General features: G+C 41.5%; 1 protein-coding gene, 1 long non-coding RNA gene and 1 pseudogene across 9 annotated transcripts in view; 1 reads left to right on the top strand and 2 right to left on the bottom strand.

The window, feature by feature from the left end:
* Dab1 (DAB adaptor protein 1) overlaps positions 1–19,022 on the bottom strand; it is a 1,118,143-nt gene that overhangs the window by 616,209 nt on the left and 482,912 nt on the right. The gene's annotated exons all lie outside the window — the stretch shown is intronic.
* Positions 1–19,022, top strand: part of LOC120103116 (uncharacterized) — a 44,423-nt gene that overhangs the window by 16,060 nt on the left and 9,341 nt on the right. The window contains exon 4 of one of the 5 annotated variants that reach the window (XR_015621011.1): positions 11,629–12,290. The exons of the other annotated variants lie outside the window; for them this stretch is intronic. This is a non-coding gene — a long non-coding RNA (uncharacterized LOC120103116). Of the gene's footprint in view, positions 1–11,628; positions 12,291–19,022 lie in introns of those variants that run through there. 5 annotated transcript variants of the gene reach the window in all.
* Krt18-ps5 (keratin 18, pseudogene 5) lies at positions 1,615–2,916 on the bottom strand (annotated as a pseudogene).

Here is a 19,022-nt window from a genome sequence, read left to right as displayed (position 1 = left end):
ATGGGCAAGTCATTGAATGGATAGAAAGATAAGTGGTTGTGTAAGTGAGGCAATTAGCTTATGAATGAGCACAGGACCCTCAGCCTGACCATGAATCTACTTTCTTGGCAACAACATCAATTGGAAGTCATTAAGAACTTTCTATTTTCATTTATGTGTACACTTGTGTATCTGAGTAAGTACATACCACATATGTGGGTGCCCATAAAGGTCAGAAGGTATTGTATCCTCTGATGATAGAGTTATAGGTAGTTGTAAGCCACCTAACTTGGGTTCTGAGAACCCAAATCTGGTTCTCTGGAAGAGCAAGAAGTGCTCCTAACTGCTGTGCTGTCCATCTAGCTCTGCTGGGTATATCTTTTTTTTTTTTTTTTTGGTTCTTTTTTTTTTCGGAGCTGGGGACCGAACCCAGGGCCTTGCGCTTCCTAGGTAAGCGCTCTACCACTGAGCTAAATCCCCAGCCCCCTCTGCTGGGTATATCTTGACAGTAGGTCTTTCAAGCACACACATGCGCCTGTGTGCCTTTTCTAGCATGGATGGTGTGGTATACGTACTTGTAAGTATGGGTGTGTGCATGGCTGCATGCATATGTTTGGAAGCCAGTAATTAAGACAGGCTGTGTCCCTCTATTGTTGCTCACCTTTGTTTTATTTATTTTATTTTTTGAGGCAGGGTCTATCACTAAAGTTGAAGATCACTGACTGGCCAATGGCCAGGGCTAGGTCTACAGGTATATATTTGCATGCCCAGCTTTTGCTCTTAGCTTTTTATGTGTGTGTACTGGGATATGAATTCAGATCTTCATGCTTGCATAGTCTGTATTTTAACAACTTAACCATCTCCCCAGTCCCTTTTTATCATGTGAGCTTCTGTAACCTTCTTCAGCCACTGATTCTTGATTCCTATTTTATTTGACTCCTTTCCCTACTCTTCTGGTGCCACTGTCATTTTAATGTACTCACATTCATGAGCAACCATCCATACAGAAATTAAAACATTGTTTCATAAAAACATCTGCATAAATATAATCTTACAAGCATTATTTTAATAGGTTCAATCTGGAAACAAGCAAAATAGCCACCCACATTTGAACAGTTATAACAAATGGTGGTATGTTCAGGCCATGGCATACATGGAGCTACAACAGGGTATGAACAGGAGAATTGTACAATAATTTCAATGGAGGAAAAGAACTCATAGGAAAAAGTAACATTTCCTATAATTCTGTTTATATAACATTCTCAAAATGATGGAATTGTCAAGATGAGAACAGCCTACCGTTCATAAGTGATTAGGGAAGATAATATAAAGTGGGTTACCAGGGCATGGCAATGGTCTTTATGGTGACTGAATGGTTCAGTTTTTTCATTAGAGCAGTTAACTGCATATATATAATAATATAATAGAATATACTATACTATAATAATAATAGAATATACTATAATATAATATACACACATACACACATATATACATAAAATAAAATAAAGCTAAATTAGAAATATATATTATATTAATTTCAATTTTATTTTGGTATTTTGCTATAGTGGTATTTATTTATTTATTTATTTATTTATTTATTTATTTATTTATTTATTTTTGAGCTCTCAACTTTTATTGGTCCCTCAGTCCCCAGGGAGTTCCCTCCTTCTCTGCCTCAGTGCCTCAGAACTCTGGTGTCATTGGTCTTGGACACCACTTTGTCATCCACGACCTTATGAATAGTTGTCCTCTGCACAGTTTGCATGGAGTTGCTGGAATCCAGGGCATCGTTGAGACTGAAATCTTTCCCATCCTTCAGCGAGCAGCTATAGGTGGCAATCTCTGCCTCAAGTTTGACCTTGATGTTCAACAGGGCTTCATATTCCTGGGTCTGGTGCTGTCCTTCTGCCAGAGTTTGTGCCACCTCTAACCCCATTGAGCAGCTCCATCTGTGCCTTGTATCTGGCCTCCATGTCCCCAAGGTTGTTCTCCACGTTGATATTCTTGTTTTCCGTGGAGTCCAAGTCAATCTTCAAGGTCTAGAGGGTGCATCTCAGCTCCAAGAACATGGTCTCAGCAACATGGATTTTGGCAGAGTTGGTGGTGACTACTGTGGTACTCTCCTCAATCTGAGAGCAGTACTTGTCCAGTTCCTCACGGTTCTTCTGAGCCAGCTCTTTATACTGGGCGCAGATGTCCACCATGATCTTGCTGAGGACCTGAGATTTGGGAGCATCCACTTCCACAGTCAACCAGAACTGGCAATCTGAGCTTCCAGGCCTTGGACTTCCTCCTCAGGATTCTTCTTCATGAACAGCAGCTCCTCCTGAGTGCTTCGATTTCTGTCTCCAGCTGCAACCTTGTGATGTTGGTGTCATCTGCCACCTTGTGGAGTCCAGGAATGTCGCTCTCCACAGAGGTGCATGGCCAGTTCTGACTCTAAAGTCATCAGCAGCAAGACAGGCATTGTCGATCTGCCAGACAATGTGGGCATTGTTCACAGAATTCACAAAGATCTGAGCCCTCAGATCTTCGATGGTCTTGAAGAAATGGCCCCAGTCTTTGACGCCCTTGGGGACCCCTTTTCTCCAGATATTCCCAGATTTTGCTCTCTAGTCTCCTGTTCTCAGTCTCCAGGCTCTTTACCTTGTGTAGGTAGCTGGCCAGGTGGTTGTTCAGGTCTTGCATGGTCTCCTTCTCAGTCTGGACCCTACCCATTCCCACCAGGCCTGTGGACCCCATGGAGCCACCAAAGACAGAGTGGGACACTGATATCCGGGACGCGGAGCCCCCAGCACCTGCACAGATGCTGGCTGCACTGCTGGCAGACCGAACTGGGAGTCAGCACAGAGTCCAGGGACCAGTAGTTGGTGGAGAGGGTGGCTGAGCATGTGGTGAAGCTCATCTTGTCTGGAGAGGAGGGAGAAGCGAGAGACCAGGACAGGAATTCCACTGCAGTCAATTTTTTTTCTTTTATTCTTAAGGGAAATAATTGTATTGTTTATGGCTCACTGCTGTCTACTTTGAAAGACAAGTTTTGCCTCATACATTTTTTTCCTATTAAATTGTGTTTTATCCAAAGTTTCCACTCAGATATATGATAGCATAAGGTAATGATTCTCAACCTGTTGGTTATGACTCCTTTGGGGTCAAATGACCATTTCATAGTGGTCATGTATCAGATATCTGCATTTTAGGTATTTACACTATGATAACAGTAGCTAAATTACAGTTATGAAGTAACAAGGAAATAATGTAATGGTTGGGGGTTATCACAACATGAGGAACTGTGTTAAAGGGTCACAGAGTCGGGAGGTCGGGAACTGATGGCACAGAAATAGTACTTTACTCAATGTCATCTTAAAACACAGGTGACCAAGACTTTAGAACTGCAAGTTCTTCAGTTCTACTTTTTTTTCTATAACTCTTCCAACTTGCTGGCTTGTAGCTTGGGTTCTTAGTTTCTGGGAGTACTCTTGTATTTTCCCTTATTTTTTTTTTATTATTAACTTGAGTATTTCTTATATACATTTCGAGTGTTATTCCCTTTCCCGGTTTCCGGGCAAACATCCCCCTCCCCCCGCCCCTTCCTTATGGGTGTTCCCCTCCCAACCCTCCCCCCATTGCCGCCCTCCCCCCATAGACTAGTTCACTGGGGGTTCAGTCTTAGCAGGACCCAGGGCTTCCCCTTCCACTGGTGCTCTTACTAGGATATTCATTGCTACCTATGAGGTCAGAGTCCAGGGTCAGTCCATGTATAGTCTTTGGGTAGTGGCTTAGTCCCTGCAAGCTCTGGTTGCTTGACATTGTTGTACTTTTGGGGTCTCGAGCCCCTTCAAGCTCTTCCAGTTCTTTCTCTGATTCCTTCAATAGGGGTCCTATTCTCAGTTCAGTGGTTTGCTGCTGGCATTCGCCTCTATATTTGCTGTATTCTGGCTGTGTCTCTCAGGAGCGATCTACATCCGGCTCCTGTCGGTCTGCACTTCTTTGCTTCATCCATCTTGTCTAATTGGGTGGCTGTATATGTATGGGCCACATGTGGGGCAGGCTCTGAATGGGTGTTCCTTCAGTCTCTGTTTTAATCTTTGCCTCTCCCTTCCCTGCCAAGGGTATTCTTTTTCCTCATTTAAAGAAGGAGTGAAGCATTCACATTTTGATCATCCGTCTTGAGTTTCGTTTGTTCTAGGGATCTAGGGTAATTCAAGCATTTGGGCTATAGCCACTTATCAATGAGTGCATACCATGTATGTCTTTCTGTGATTGGGTTAGCTCACTCAGGATGATATTTTCCAGTTCCAACCATTTGCCTATGAATTTCATAAACTTGTTGTTTTTGATAGCTGAGTAATATTCCATTGTGTAGATGTACCACATTTTCTGTATCCATTCCTCTGTTGAAGGGCATCTGGGTTCTTTCCATTTTCTGGCTATTATAAATAAGGCTGCGATGAACATAGTGGAGCACGTGTCTCTTTTATATGTTGAGGCATCTTTTGGGTATATGCCCAAGAGAGGTATAGCTGGATCCTCAGGCAGTTCAATGTCCAATTTTCTGAGGAACCTCCAGACTGATTTCCAGAATGGTTTTACCAGTCTGCAATCCCACCAACAATGGAGGAGTGTTCCTCTTTCTCCGCATCCTCGCCAGCATCTGCTGTCACCTGAGTTTTTGATCTTAGCCATTCTCACTGGTGTGAGGTGAAATCTCAGGGTTGTTTTGATTTGCATTTCCCTTATGACTAAAGATGTTGAACATTTTTCTTTAGGTGTTTCTCAGCCATTCGGCATTCCTCAGCTGTGAATTCTTTGTTTAGCTCTGAACCCCATTTTTTAATAGGGTTATTTGTTTCCCTGCGGTCTAACTTCTTGAGTTCTTTGTATATTTTGGATATAAGGCATCTATCTGTTGTAGGATTGGTAAAGATCTTTTCCCAATCTGTTGGTTGCCGTTTTGTCCTAACCACAGTGTCCTTTGCCTTACAGAAGCTTTGCAGTTTTATGAGATCCCATTTGTCGATTCTTGATCTTAGAGCATAAGCAATTGGTGTTTTGTTCAGGAAATTTTTTCCAGTGCCCATGTGTTCCAGATGCTTCCCTAGTTTTTCTTCTATTAGTTTGAGTGTATCTGGTTTGATGTGGAGGTCCTTGATCCACTTGGACTTAAGCTTTGTACAGGGTGATAAGCATAGATTGATCTGCATTCTTCTACATGTTGCCCTCCAGTTGAACCAGCACCATTTGCTGAAAATGCTATCTTTTTTCCATTGGATGGTTTTGGCTCCTTTATTAAAAATCAAGTGACCATAGGTGTGTGGGTTCATTTCTGGGTCTTCAATTCTATTCCATTGGTCTATCTGTCTGTCTCTGTACCAATACCATGCAGTTTTTATCACTATTGCTCTGTAATACTGCTTGAGTTCAGGGATAGTGATTCCCCCTGAAGTCCTTTTATTGTTGAGGATAGCTTTAGCTATCCTGTGTTTTTTGTTATTCCAGATGAATTTGCAAATTGTTCTGTCTAACTCTTTGAAGAATTGGATTGGTATTTTGATGGGGATTGCATTGAATCTGTAGATTGCTTTTGGTAAAATGGCCATTTTTACTATATTAATCCTGCCAATCCATGAGCATGGGAGATCTTTCCATCTTCTGAGGTCTTCTTCAATTTCTTTCCTCAGTGTCTTGAAGTTCTTATTGTACAGATCTTTTACTTGCTTGGTTAAAGTCACACCGAGGTACTTTATATTATTTGGGTCTACTATGAAGGGTGTCGTTTCCCTAATTTCTTTCTCGGCTTGTTTCTCTTTTGTATAGAGGAAGGCAACTGATTTATTTGAGTTAATTTTATACCCAGCCACTTTGCTGAAGTTGTTTATCAGCTTTAGTAGTTCTCTGGTGGAACTTTTGGGATCACTTAAATATACTATCATGTCATCTGCAAATAGTGATATTTTGACCTCTTCTTTTCCGATCTGTATCCCCTTGATCTCCTTTTGTTGTCTGATTGCTCTGGCTAGAACTTCAAGAACTATATTGAATAAGTAGGGAGAGAGTGGGCAGCCTTGTCTAGTCCCTGATTTTAGTGGTATTGCTTCAAGTTTCTCTCCATTTAGTTTAATGTTAGCAACTGGTTTGCTGTATATGGCTTTTACTATGTTTAGGTATGGGCCTTGAATTCCTATTCTTTCCAGGACTTTTATCATGAAGGGGTGTTGAATTTTGTCAAATGCTTTCTCAGCATCTAATGAAATGATCATGTGGTTCTGTTCTTTCAGTTTGTTTATATAATGGATCACGTTGATGGTTTTCCGTATATTAAACCATCCCTGCATGCCTGGGATGAAGCCTACTTGATCATGGTGGATGATTGTTTTGATGTGCTCTTGAATTCGGTTTGCCAGAATTTTATTGAGTATTTTTGCGTCGATATTCATAAGGGAAATTGGTCTGAAGTTCTCTTTCTTTGATGTGTCTTTGTGTGGTTTAGGTATAAAAGTAATTGTGGCTTCGTAGAAGGAATTCGGTAGGGCTCCATCTGTTTCAATTTTGTGGAATAGTTTGGATAATATTGGTATGAGGTCTTCTATGAAGGTTTGATAGAATTCTGCACTAAACCCGTCTGGACCTGGGCTCTTTTTGGTTGGGAGACCTTTAATGACTGCTTCTATTTCCTTAGGAGTTATGGGGTTGTTTAACTGGTTTATCTGTTCCTGATTTAACTTCGATACCTGGTATCTGTCTAGGAAATTGTCCATTTCCTGAAGATTTTCAAATTTTGTTGAATATAGGCTTTTATAGTAAGATCTGATGATTTTTTGAATTTCCTCTGAATCTGTAGTTATGTCTCCCTTTTCATTTCTGATTTTGTTAATTTGGACGCACTCTCTGTGTCCTCTCGTTAGTCTGGCTAAGGGTTTATCTATCTTGTTGATTTTCTCAAAGAACCAACTTTTGGTTCTGTTGATTCTTTCTATGGTCCTTTTTGTTTCTACTTGGTTGATTTCAGCTCTGAGTTTGATTATTTCCTGCCTTCTACTCCTCCTGGGTGTATTTGCTTCTTTTTGTTCTAGAGCTTTTAGGTGTGCTGTCAAGCTGCTGACATATGCTCTTTCCTGTTTCTTTCTGCAGGCACTCAGCGCTGTGAGTTTTCCTCTTAGCACAGCTTTCATTGTGTCCCATAAGTTTGAGTATGTTGTATCTTCATTTTCATTAAATTCTAAAAAGTTTTTAATTTCTTTCTTTATTTCTTCCTTGACCAGGTTATCATTGAGTAGAGCATTGTTCAATTTCCACGTATATGTGGGCATTCTTCCCTTACTGTTATTGAAGACCAGTTTTAGTCCGTGGTGGTCCGATAGCACACATGGGATTATTTCTATCTTTCTGTACCTGTTGAGGCCCGTTTTTTGACCAATTATATGATCAATTTTGGAGAAAGTTCCATGAGGAGCTGAGAAGAAGGTATATCCTTTTGCTTTAGGATAGAATGTTCTATAAATATCCGTTAAGTCCATTTGGCTTATGACTTCTCTTAGTCTGTCGACATCACTGTTTAATTTCTGTTTCCATGATCTGTCCATTGATGAGAGTGGGGTGTTGAAATCTCCCACTATTATTGTGTGAGGTGCAATGTGTGTTTTGAGCTTTAGTAAGTTTTCTTTTACGTATGTAGGTGCCCTTGTATTTGGGGCATAGATATTTAGGATTGAGAGTTCATCTTGGTGGATTTTTCCTTTGATGAATATGAAGTGTCCTTCCTTATCTTTTTTGATGACTTTTAGTTGGAAATTGATTTTATTTGATATTAGAATGGCTACTCCAGCTTGCTTCTTCTGACCATTTGCTTGGAAAGTTGTTTTCCAGCCTTTCACTCTGAGGTGGTGTCTGTCTTTGTCTCTGAGGTGTGTTTTTTGTAGGCAGCAGAATGCAGGGTCCTCGTTGCGTATCCAGTTTGTTAATCTATGTCTTTTTATTGGGGAGTTGAGGCCATTGATATTGAGAGATATTAAGGAATAGTGATTATTGTTTCCCTTTATATTCATATTTGGATGTGAGGTTATGTTTGTGTGCTTTCATTCTCTTTGTTTTGTTGCCAAGACGATTAGTTTCTTGCTTCTTCTAGGGTATAGCTTGCCTCCTTATGTTGGGCTTTACCATTTATTATCCTTTGTAGTGCTGGATTTGTAGAAAGATATTGTGTAAATTTGGTTTTGTCATGGAATATCTTGGTTTCTCCATCAATGTTAAGAGAGTTTTGCTGGATACAGTAACCTGGGCTGGCATTTGTGTTCTCTTAGGGTCTGTATGACATCAGTCCAGGATCTTCTGGCCTTCATAGTTTCTGGCGAGAAGTCTGGTGTGATTCTGATAGGTCTCCCTTTATATGTTACTTGACCTTTTTCCCTTACTGCTTTTAATATTCTTTCTTTATTTTGTGCGTTTGGTGTTTTGACAATTATGTGACGGGAGGTGTTTCTTTTCTGGTCCAATCTATTTGGAGTTCTGTAGGCTTCTTGTATGTCTATGGGTATCTCTTTTTTTAGGTTAGGGAAGTTTTCTTCTATGATTTTGTTGAAGATATTTACTGGTCCTTTGAGCTGGGAGTCTTCACTCTCTTCTATACCTATTATCCTTAGGTTTGATCTTCTCATTGAGTCCTGGATTTCCTGTATGTTTTGGACCAGTAGCTTTTTCCGCTTTACATTATCTTTGACAGTTGAGTCAATGATTTCTATGGAATCTTCTGCTCCTGAGATTCTCTCTTCCATCTCTTGTATTCTGTTGGTGAAGCTTGTATCTACAGCTCCTTGTCTCTTCTTTTGGTTTTCTATATCCAGGGTTGTTTCCATGTGTTCTTTCTTGATTGCTTCTATTTCCATTTTTAATTCCTTCAACTGTTTGATTGTGTTTTCCTGGAATTCTTTCAGGGATTTTTGCGATTCCTCTCTGTAGGCTTCTACTTGTTTATTAATGTTTTCCTGTGTTTCCCTACGTGTGTTCATGCCTTTCTTGAAGTCCTCCAGTATCATGATCAAATATGATTTTGAAACTAGATCTTGCTTTTCTGGTGTGTTTGGATATTCCATGTTTGTTTTGGTGGGAGAATTGGGCTCCGATGATGCCATGTAGTCTTGGTTTCTGTTGCTTGGGTTCCTGCGCTTGCCTCTCGCCATCAGATTATCTCTAGTGTTACTTTGTTCTGCTATTTCTGACAGTGGCTAGACTGTCCTATAAGCCTGTGTGTCAGGAGTGCTGTAGACCTGTTTTCCTCTCTTTCAGTCAGTTATGGGGACAGAGTGTTCTGCTTTCGGGCTTGTAGTTTTTCCTCTCTACAGGTCTTCAGCTGTTCCTGTGGGCCTGTGTCTTGAGTTCACCAGGCAGCTTTCTTGCAGCAGAAAAGTTGGTCTTACCTGTGGTCCCGAGGCTCAAGTTCGCTCGTGGGGTGCTGCCCAGGGGCTCTCTGCAGCGGCAGCAACCAGGAAGACCTGTGCCGCCCCTTCCGGGAGCTTCAGTGCACCAGGGTTCCAGATGGTCTTTGGCTTTTTCCTCTGGCGTCCGAGATGTGTGTGCAGGGAGCAGTCTCTTCTGGTTTCCCAGGCTTGTCTGCCTCTCTGAAGGTTTAGCTCTCCCTCCCACGGGATTTGGGTGCAGAGAACTGTTTATCTGGTCTGTTTCTTTCAGGTTCCGGAGGTGTCTCAGGCAGGTGTCCTGCCGCTCCTAGGCCCTCCCCCACGGGAGCCCAGAGGCCTTATACAGTTTCCTCTTGGGCCAGGGATGTGGGCAGGGGTGAGCAGTGTTGGTGGTCTCTTCCGCTCTGCAGCCTCAGGAGTGCCCTCTGACCAGGCGGTTGGGTCTCTCTCTCACCGGGTCTGGGAGCAGAGAGCTGCTGCGGGCCGGGATCTTCCCTTATTTCTTATGAACTCCAGATTGCATTTATACTGTCTTCATCCAGGTATGTTTCATGTTATCTTTACTAGCGTACTGTTACAAAGGAAAACTGCATAAGCCAATTTTATATTCAAAATTACACTGATTATCCAATGGCCTTTTAGTAGCTTTCTTCTTAAACCCATCCATTACACAGAATTTCAATAACTACCATATTACAAATGTTTGTTTTATTTCCATGGATATCAGCAACACACAATGAAACATTTTGAAGCTTTATCCTAGTGCTGTTTTGTGTCAAATACTAACTAGGCTTAACTTTTAAAAAGTAGTCCAAGGGCTTGGGGATTTAGCTCAGTGGTAGAGCGCTTGCCTAGCAAGTGCAAGGTGCCGTGTTTGGTCCTCAGCTGGGGGTGGGGGGGTGGGGGGGTGGGGGGGTGTCCATCTTGTCCTTAAGTGGCAGTGGGATTACATCATTGTGGAAGTCAACCTCTTCACTTGCTTTAGCGTAAGAATCAGGGAGTTGGTGTAAGCCATCACCTTTCAAGAGGGAATGTGGAAATTATCAAAGCAAGGCCTCCAGGCACACCTGCCTTGCTACTGATTCCATATCAAGTAACTAAAGACTACACGCCATGGGGCTTTCTCTTCTGGTGCCTTGATTTGCTTTAGGAGAAACAGAAACATCATCAAAAGGGACTGTAAACTTCATTTAGGCTAGAGAAGAACAACAATGGTTTCAAGATGCACTTTTTTTTTTTTTTGGAAATTACAGAGCAAATCATTTTCTAAAGCTAAGTACGTACTCAAAATCCCAAAGTATTTGCCTTGTACTATTTTAAATAAATTAGGCAGAATAGGATTCAAGGTTATTTTGAAATGTCAGTCTCCCTCATATGCTTCCTGACAAGCTTACTTGAGCAGAAAGAAGGGACTGAGCTGTACCAGCATGTGGGTAATTGTGCATAACCCTGAGGCTGCTCATGGGAGTGTCTGGATATCATTTCTCAGTTGTATGCAAAGGGGAAAAAACCTATTGAAAATCATTAGTGATAGTTCAATGTACTGCCCACCCAGTACACTGCTTCTTTACAGATGTAGAAACTAAGACTCTGCCGTGACTGCATTGGGTAAGCTGGTGACTGAGAGGAAATTCGAATACACATCCTCTGCTCTGGAGTCCAGCAGACTCCCCAATGCATTACATGCGAATTATTTTGATAATATCTCAATAGAAGAGAGAGTGCCACTTGGTTATATCAGGCAGCCTCATTTTTCTTGGTACATTAAAGCACACTCTCTTTTAATCAGATTAAAGCTGACAGAGATGAAACCGTTTTGGGCAGATTTCCTTGGGTTGGCTCCAGGGCCTCTAATCTGCATTTCATCATGATACAAGCACATGTTGCCATCATCGGTACACCCATCTGCATCAGCCACGATGTTAATCACATACTAACCCAATTTCTCCCATGAATTTATTACTTACTCCTCATTTAAGTTCATGAAACCTAACATGCATCTCCAATAAGCATAACAGCCCTAACAGGAAGATCTTGGCTTAAGAACTGGGCCTACTGGGTAACGTCACCCAGTGAGGCCTTAGGAAGAGTGCAAGGGGAACTTCAGTCTTACAGATATCCCTTGGGAGCTGTCTGCAAAAGAAGATTATAGTGACACATTTTGTTACATGGTGTACGTTGAAATACATGAGCAAGTCATGATTTGGCAATAAAATATTCCTTGTTCTAATTCCAGGCAGCTCAGTTGTATCAAGTCGATCCACAGTTTCCAAAATCAGAGGTATGGCCTTCAGAAAAGACTGCAAAATGATGGAGTGCACCGAAGGCAAATGGAAGCTATAATGGGAAGGCATTTTGGAGCAGAGTCCAAATGCAAATTGGTTGTTACGGAAACTATTCAGATCCATCTGGTGCCTGCATGTGATGAATACTGGAAATCTGATCAATGGATATGCGTTTTGGCAATGGTAAAGGAACGTAAAACAGGACAAGTCAGGCCACCAGAGTGTGGGTGTTGGACACAGCCCTTCTTGCAAATGTGTATCCAATACTCACACCATGTTGTCATCAGGGCGGAAGGAAAGCAGACCTTTAGTGTGAAATAAGGTGTGACTATCAAAGACAGTAACTACATTGCATAACAGAAACAGGAAATGCCTCTGCTTGCTGACTTCCAGATTGTCTGTCTATACTGATTTATTCATTCATTCTACCTACATCTGTTCCTAAGCACAGGCACCTGGGGTATATGAGTGTAGAACCACAGTCTAGCTCTGAAGAGGTGCACAGACTTCAAACTCCGTGGGAATATTTCCTTTCTGTAACGGCCTTCTTCAATGAAGGAAACTCAAGATAAGGACAGTGTACTTGATAATAACTAAGATGTGTCAACTATTACCCTTGTGTTCGCTGCTTACTCGCCAGCCACTATTTCATGTAATTTGCATATATTGTCTCACCGACGTCTCATAAATACGCTATCAAGTGAGTATAGCTATTTATATTTCACAATGGAAAAGAATAAGGCAGAGAGAGGTTATATATTTTATTCAACAGCATTCAGAATATGACAAAGTTTGGCTGGGAGACCAAGAAATCTAGCTTTAGAAGCCCAATCCTCAACGATTTTGCCATGTTTTCCGTCTAAAAGATAATGCGAAATTTTAGACAGAAAAACCACACTATGTGCCACCCAGGTAGGATAGGGTGTCACTAGGTAGTGAAACAGGAATACTTTGCTGGGGAGAAGTCCCTCCCAGAGCTAAATCCTGAAGAATTCTGTTTGGAGAACTTGGCATCAGGGCAGCCAGCAAATGAGGCATCTCATCAGCCCAAGATGTTGTTTTATCTCTTTTACATCTATTTTATTTTATTTATTTATTTATTTATTTATTTATTTATTTATTTATTTATTTATTTATTTATTTATTTATTGTGGGTAGAGAGAAAAGCAGTTTTGAAGAAACCAACAGGGTCCCATGAGAATGTTTCCTTTCTCTAAAGGCCTTCTTAAATGAAATGCAGGACTCACTTGTAATTGGTTTGATTACCTTGCATCTAAAAGAACATTTTAATTAATAGTTAAAAAGAAAAAAGAGGGGCTGGGGATTTAGCTCAGTGGTAGAGCGCTTACCTAGGAAGCGCAAGGCCCTGGGTTCGGTCCCCAGCTCCGAAAAAAAGAACCAAAAAAAAAAAAAAAAAAAAGAAAAAAGAAAAAAGAATACAGGCTTAGAATGCACTTGGGTCATTTAAAGTCCTGGGTATCCCATTGAGAAAACCTTTAAAATACCGTCAACATCTCCCATGCATTCGTTCTATGTGGTCTCCCAGAGGAAATAAATATGCCAAGTTTTCATGATTGAAATATTCAATCTGATAACACCAGGGTGGAAATAACGAGGCCCTGAGAGGATGTGTTTTATCAAGTAGAAAATAATGCTAAAGGCACTCTTAAGGATGTAAAAGTGAATGAGAAAAAATACTGACTTCCTGCCAAAGACGGGATTATTCCAGCTCAGAAGAAGAAATTAAATAAAGGACACCTGTTGGCAGTTTAATGCTAATATGAATTCTGTTTTCAGGATGGAAATTATGCATCAACAAAAATATAAATATAATTTTTTCACAGCTGTGTAAGTGAAAAAAACATATGTTGAGAAATTAGAGATGACTATTACCCATTATTCAAAATTTCCATGGCCATGGAGTGAATCCCATGCTGGAACTAGAAATATACAATGCCTTTTAATTAATTTAATTTACATTGTTGGCTGATGGCATGCCACAAATAACCACAACATTGAGTTCTCTTCCCTTTTCTCCATAAAAACAACTGTTGTTCACATGGCCCAGCATTGCTGTTAATTTCTTGGCTTCCTTTCAAGAAAACTAGAGCAGGGTTTGTACGGTTGAAAGAGAAGCCATAGAACTAGAGAGATGGCTCAGCTATTTAGAACAATGACTGCTCTTGCAGAGGACCTGGGCTCAATTCTCAGTACCCACATGGAGGTTTACCACCATCAACTCCCTCTTGTTTTGGTACCAGGCACCCACGTGGTACACAGACACACATGGAGGCTTATTAGTTAGGATTTCTGTTGCTATGAAAAAAAACACTATCCCTAAAAGAAATGTGAGGAGGAAAGTGTTGATTTTATATCACAAGTCCCAAGCAGATCACAGTCTAATGCAGGAAGTGAAGACAGGAACTTAGAGGCAGGAACTGAATAGAACCCATGGAGGAATGCTGCTTACCGACTTGCTACTCATGGCTTACTCAGCCTCCTCTTTGACAGCTCCAGGATCACCAGCTCAGGGGTGCTACTGTCCATAGTGGCCTGGGCCTTCCTACATTAATCACTGAGGGCTTTTTTATTTTTTTAACTTGAAAGTCCCTCTTTGTGGATGACTCTAGCTTGTGTCAAGTTGACATAAAACTACCCACACAGTTCAGGCAAAACCACCCACATACAGAAAACTCTTTTTAAAACCTCAGAGAAAGACAGGATGAGGTGGAGCAAGCATGAGTAAGAGGAAGGTGAGCTGAAGCTGCAACAAAGCCTCCCCCATATTCTCATGTGGCTTCTTCACAAACTCCTGACAGGCTAATGAGGGAAGGCTACTCCGGGGGTCTAATAGGCTATGACAGCAGAATAAGTAAACTGCAAGGCTGTTTTCCACATGCTTAAATGTAGGATGGGTGTGAAAGCCATCAGAAGTATTACCATTCCATACGACCTATGACAAGTGTCTCTTTCACTTGAATTTCCTTGTCCACTGTAAAATGCGGGGTTTGAATCCAAAAGCATCTCTGATGTTTCCCTTGGTTCAAAAAGCTTTGACGATTCTTCAAGTTAGGGTCATAGTCTTCAGGGGTCTCAGAATGAAAAAGAATGACATTTCAACCTTAACTAGTAACAAATGTGCCCAAACTAAGAGGACATGTGGAATGACACTGACTGAGCAAACTGGTTCTGTGGCCACTGTCCTCTCCATTCCCCACAATTCCTCCGGTTTTCAAAGCAAGCGCACGTGTGTGGTTCACTATATAGTTGCAGAGATGAACACTCTTATGCTCTGAGATTATGGGATGCAGAAGAAGACAGGGGTAGAGACTAGCCAGGAGGAGTTGAATTATGTCTTGCTGACTTCACTGCCGTGATCTAGACAGAAAGTCAGAGGTATCCATCTCTGGAGGTTCTCAGTAGCACAAGTTAGTTTTACTCTTTATGAACATAATAAATGTTTTGCTCTCACTATGTAGCCTTGGCTGGCCTGGAGCTTACTATATAGACTGTGTAGGCTTTGAACTCAGAGAGAAAGATCCACATGCCTCTTGAGTGCTGGAAATACAGGTGTGCACTACCATACCCAGCATGTACTATTTATTTTGAATGACATATATTAATTATATAAAATAAGAGGTTTCATTGTGATACTTCAATGTATGCTTATAAGATACTTTAACTGTATCTATTCAAGCTCTTGTTCTTTCTTTTCTTTAATCATCTGACCAATTCCATTTAAGTTGCCTTTGTACCTAGCCATCATGCTTTGTCCATAGAAAGTTCAAAGGCTGAAAGGGACATCATTTGATCAAAGTTGGGAAAATCTCCTCCAAATTTAAATATAGCCTCCTCCACAGCTTGCCCCAGTCTAGGCTGGGGGCATCCTGATTAGCATATGCTGTCTCCTGTGAAGGCAGAGGAGTAAGACAGATAGGCACCTTCAGATTGCAGGCCTTCATTAGCCTGTCTGCTCATATTGATGGCACAATTTTCCAGTCAACTTTTCACCTGCTCAAAACCCCCACAGCTCTGTACTTCTGACCTGAAGCTACCCTCTCTTTCCACTCAGCTTCCTTCCACTTAGTCACAGGTGGTCAGCTGTGCCATAAGGGTAAAACAGAAGGAATTTTCAGGAAGGCAAGAAAATAGTTCCATAATTGGCCAGAGTCTTACCACACCCACCACAGATGCCACTGTCTGGAGCTAGCAAGCAAGGCAATATCTTTGAATATAACGCCTTCTAATGGACAGAGAAGCAAACTGCATTCGACCCTGAACAGGGTTTCCGAAGAAAGTGAGGATCAGATAAAAAGAACCAAACATTGTAGTATAATTATCACTTGGCATACACCAAGTAGCTTCCTAGAGTTTCAGCAACACTAATTCATTGACATCTCACAGGAGCCCTATGAGAGGGTTAGGGTTAATTTCTACTTCTAGCAGATGAGGCAACAGCAAAGTGTTTGTGCAGTCTGTTCTGCACTAACCCAGCTGATAGAGCCAGAGGCAGAATCTGGGCACACAAGAAAGTTAATGAAAGTTAAAAAGCCAGCACAATGTCAAAGCAAGGCATAACCACACTATCATGTACAGAAAGGTACTTAGGCTAAACACGCTAAAAGTTAAAGACTCCAGCATCTTTTATGAATGAAAAATAATTCCAAAGAGACAGGGGGCTTCCAAGCTTATTCCAGTCACTCAAGACTAGCAAATTTGTATCATACACGTGTCTAGCACCCTCTCCATGTTCTCAAAAGCTTCAGGACTCAGCAAACATCTCATAACAGAGCTTGGATTTTCAAACTTCTCCAAGTGGCATTTTCACCACAAAGCATTTGTCAGTTAGGAAGGAATGAGAACAAAGACCGAATTGTTCATCCTGGCCTGAGAGGTAAGAAGGGTCTCAGTGAAAATACCACTGTTCACTGGAATATAATGTGTATCATCTTTGATATCCCCAATTCTAGTAAAAGCTTGAGCACTCATGCGCGACTACTGGGCATCTATAAATTGATGAAACACAACAGCAGGCAGCTAGAAGACTCCATCTAAGGTACTCAGCCCATCTTCACCATTGACTAACTTCATCCTCCTTCCTCCTTGTCTGAGAGGAACACTAACAACTTCCTATGCCAAAGGATCAAAGACAACTATGTCCAAAGGATTTTGAATACACGTGTGCTCAACTATTTACCATCTACAGAAGCCTTCAATGGTTCTCCATGGCGTTCTAGATGAGATTTCAACACTGATCTCAGACATCACATCACAGTCTTAGCCAAGCCTCTGTGCTCTATAAATGTAGTTCAGAACATTCACTATTATTGGTTAACTAGGGCACTCCTGTCTTAACACTGTGACAAATAACCATAGCCAACTACCCTAAACTCCATTTCATTGGCTTAGAACAGTGGTTCTCAACCTACCTAATGCTGTGACCATTTAATACAGGTCCTCGTGTTGTGGTGCCCCAATAATAAAATAATAATGATAATAATTATTAATAATATTTATAATTGATATAATGTATCAATAATATAATGATAATTTTTTTTTCAAGACAGGCTTTCTCTGTGTATCCTAGACTGGCATTTGTAGAACAGGTTGGCCTCAAACTCAAAAGAGATCTGACTGTCTCTGCCTCCAAAGTGGTGGGATTAAAGACAAGTCCCAGCACACCCAGCCATAAAAATTATTTTTGTTGCGTCTTTGTAATGTTAATGTTACTACTGTTGTGAATTGTAATGTAATGAATCATATGTTTTATGATAGCCTTAGATGACTCCTGTGAAAGGGTCATTTGACACCAAAGGGGTTCTGACCCAAAGGTTGAGAACTACTCTCCTAAAACATTTTCTGTCCTTTAGCAAGAGTAAGTACAAGCTATATGGTTTTTTCTTTTGTTTTGCTTTGCTTTTGTTTTTGTTTGTTTGTTTGTTTTGGTAGTGAGTGGTCATCTGCCATTTCCTGACATGTAAGAGCATGTTGATAACTGCACGGTTGCTTCTCCACAGTGTGGCATCTATCTATGCTTAGCAGCCTCTGTGACTGCTTCAAATCCAGAGAAAGAACTTTCCCAGTCAAGAAGGATGCCTTGGACTGGGCTGCCTGCAGAGGCCTTTTCTCCTAGCTCAGTCAGTACAAAGCCTTTCAAACACACTTGGACAGGCAGAAGGACAGGAAGGAGAGGCTCTTCTCACAAAAACGTTGATTTCCCCTGAGCCCTTGTCCCTGGCTTCCTCATCTTCAGCCCTGTTCCTGCTTGCAGATTTGTGGTGCCCCCAATTAGCTGGCTGTGGCTACAGTGTGCAGGGGGCAGACCCATTGCCCCTTCTGCCTCTGCTGCCCCAGAGTTCATCTGGGAAGACTGCTGATTGGCTTCTCTGATTGCCAGACTGTAAGAGTTCATTAAAATGGCAGGTGACCAAAGTAGGCACCATCATGGGCTTCAATCTTGTTCAGCCAATCACATTCCATAGTCAGGAAGAAAAATGACTTTTCAAGTCTGATTTTCACTTTGTCTCCCCTCTGCCATGTTGAAATGAAAGCTGAAGATCAGCCAGGGCAAGGAATCTCCCAGAAAGCATGTGTAACTGTACATCAGACTAGGGGTGGAAGAGTTTGCTTTTGAGAGGTAGACAAGCTGGGAGCAGGACAGGAATATTGCTAGGTTTCATTCTAGGTTTAAAATGAAGAACCACTCTGATACCTTTCCTGTTTTTCCTTCTATTTCCACACATTCTGAGTAATGGGCCCTTCAAAGCAACATGGCAGGGCTCATGGGTAGCAAGGAAGAGAGGGACAGAGGGAGACAAAGAGGGGGGAAAAGGAAAGATAGAGGAAGTCCTCTGAGTGGGATCCATGGGAGGTGGGATACAGGCCCTTAACTTTATCCTGTGTGACTGGATGTCTCTGCACACCAGGAAAGTTCTGAACAAACAGGATAGCCTTGATTCCTCAGACAGTCATCATCACTGCGGCTAAGGATCTTTGGGGATTCACCATAAGCCATGCATGGTTCTAAATCTCTAACACGCTGAGACTGAGAGCATTAACTTTCTTCTGGATCAGTGTGAAAACTTGAGACACAGAGTTGCTAAAGTCTGCAAGCAACTCAGAAGTGACAAAGGTAGGATTTGAATCCAGCTTCTCCCTGTGTCCAGTCCAGCTTCTTTGTCCCTACTTAAAATCTCCTCTGATGGCACTTGATTTCTGTTTACGAATCATAACTCTGATAGCCAAGGAACTGGAACTAGTTGGGGCTGTTGAGCTACTTGTACAATGAAAGAATGGGCATTGAGTCTCATGTTTGAAGGGCTCCCTAACAGGCTCTAAGAATGAC

Source organism: Rattus norvegicus, chromosome 5 (genome assembly GCF_021556685.1).
Source record: "Rattus norvegicus strain SHRSP/BbbUtx chromosome 5, alternate assembly SHRSP_T2T, whole genome shotgun sequence".
NCBI classification, from domain to species: domain Eukaryota; kingdom Metazoa; phylum Chordata; class Mammalia; order Rodentia; family Muridae; genus Rattus; species Rattus norvegicus.
Note: the sequence above shows the minus strand (reverse complement) of the source record. Positions and strands in the feature narration are given on the sequence as shown.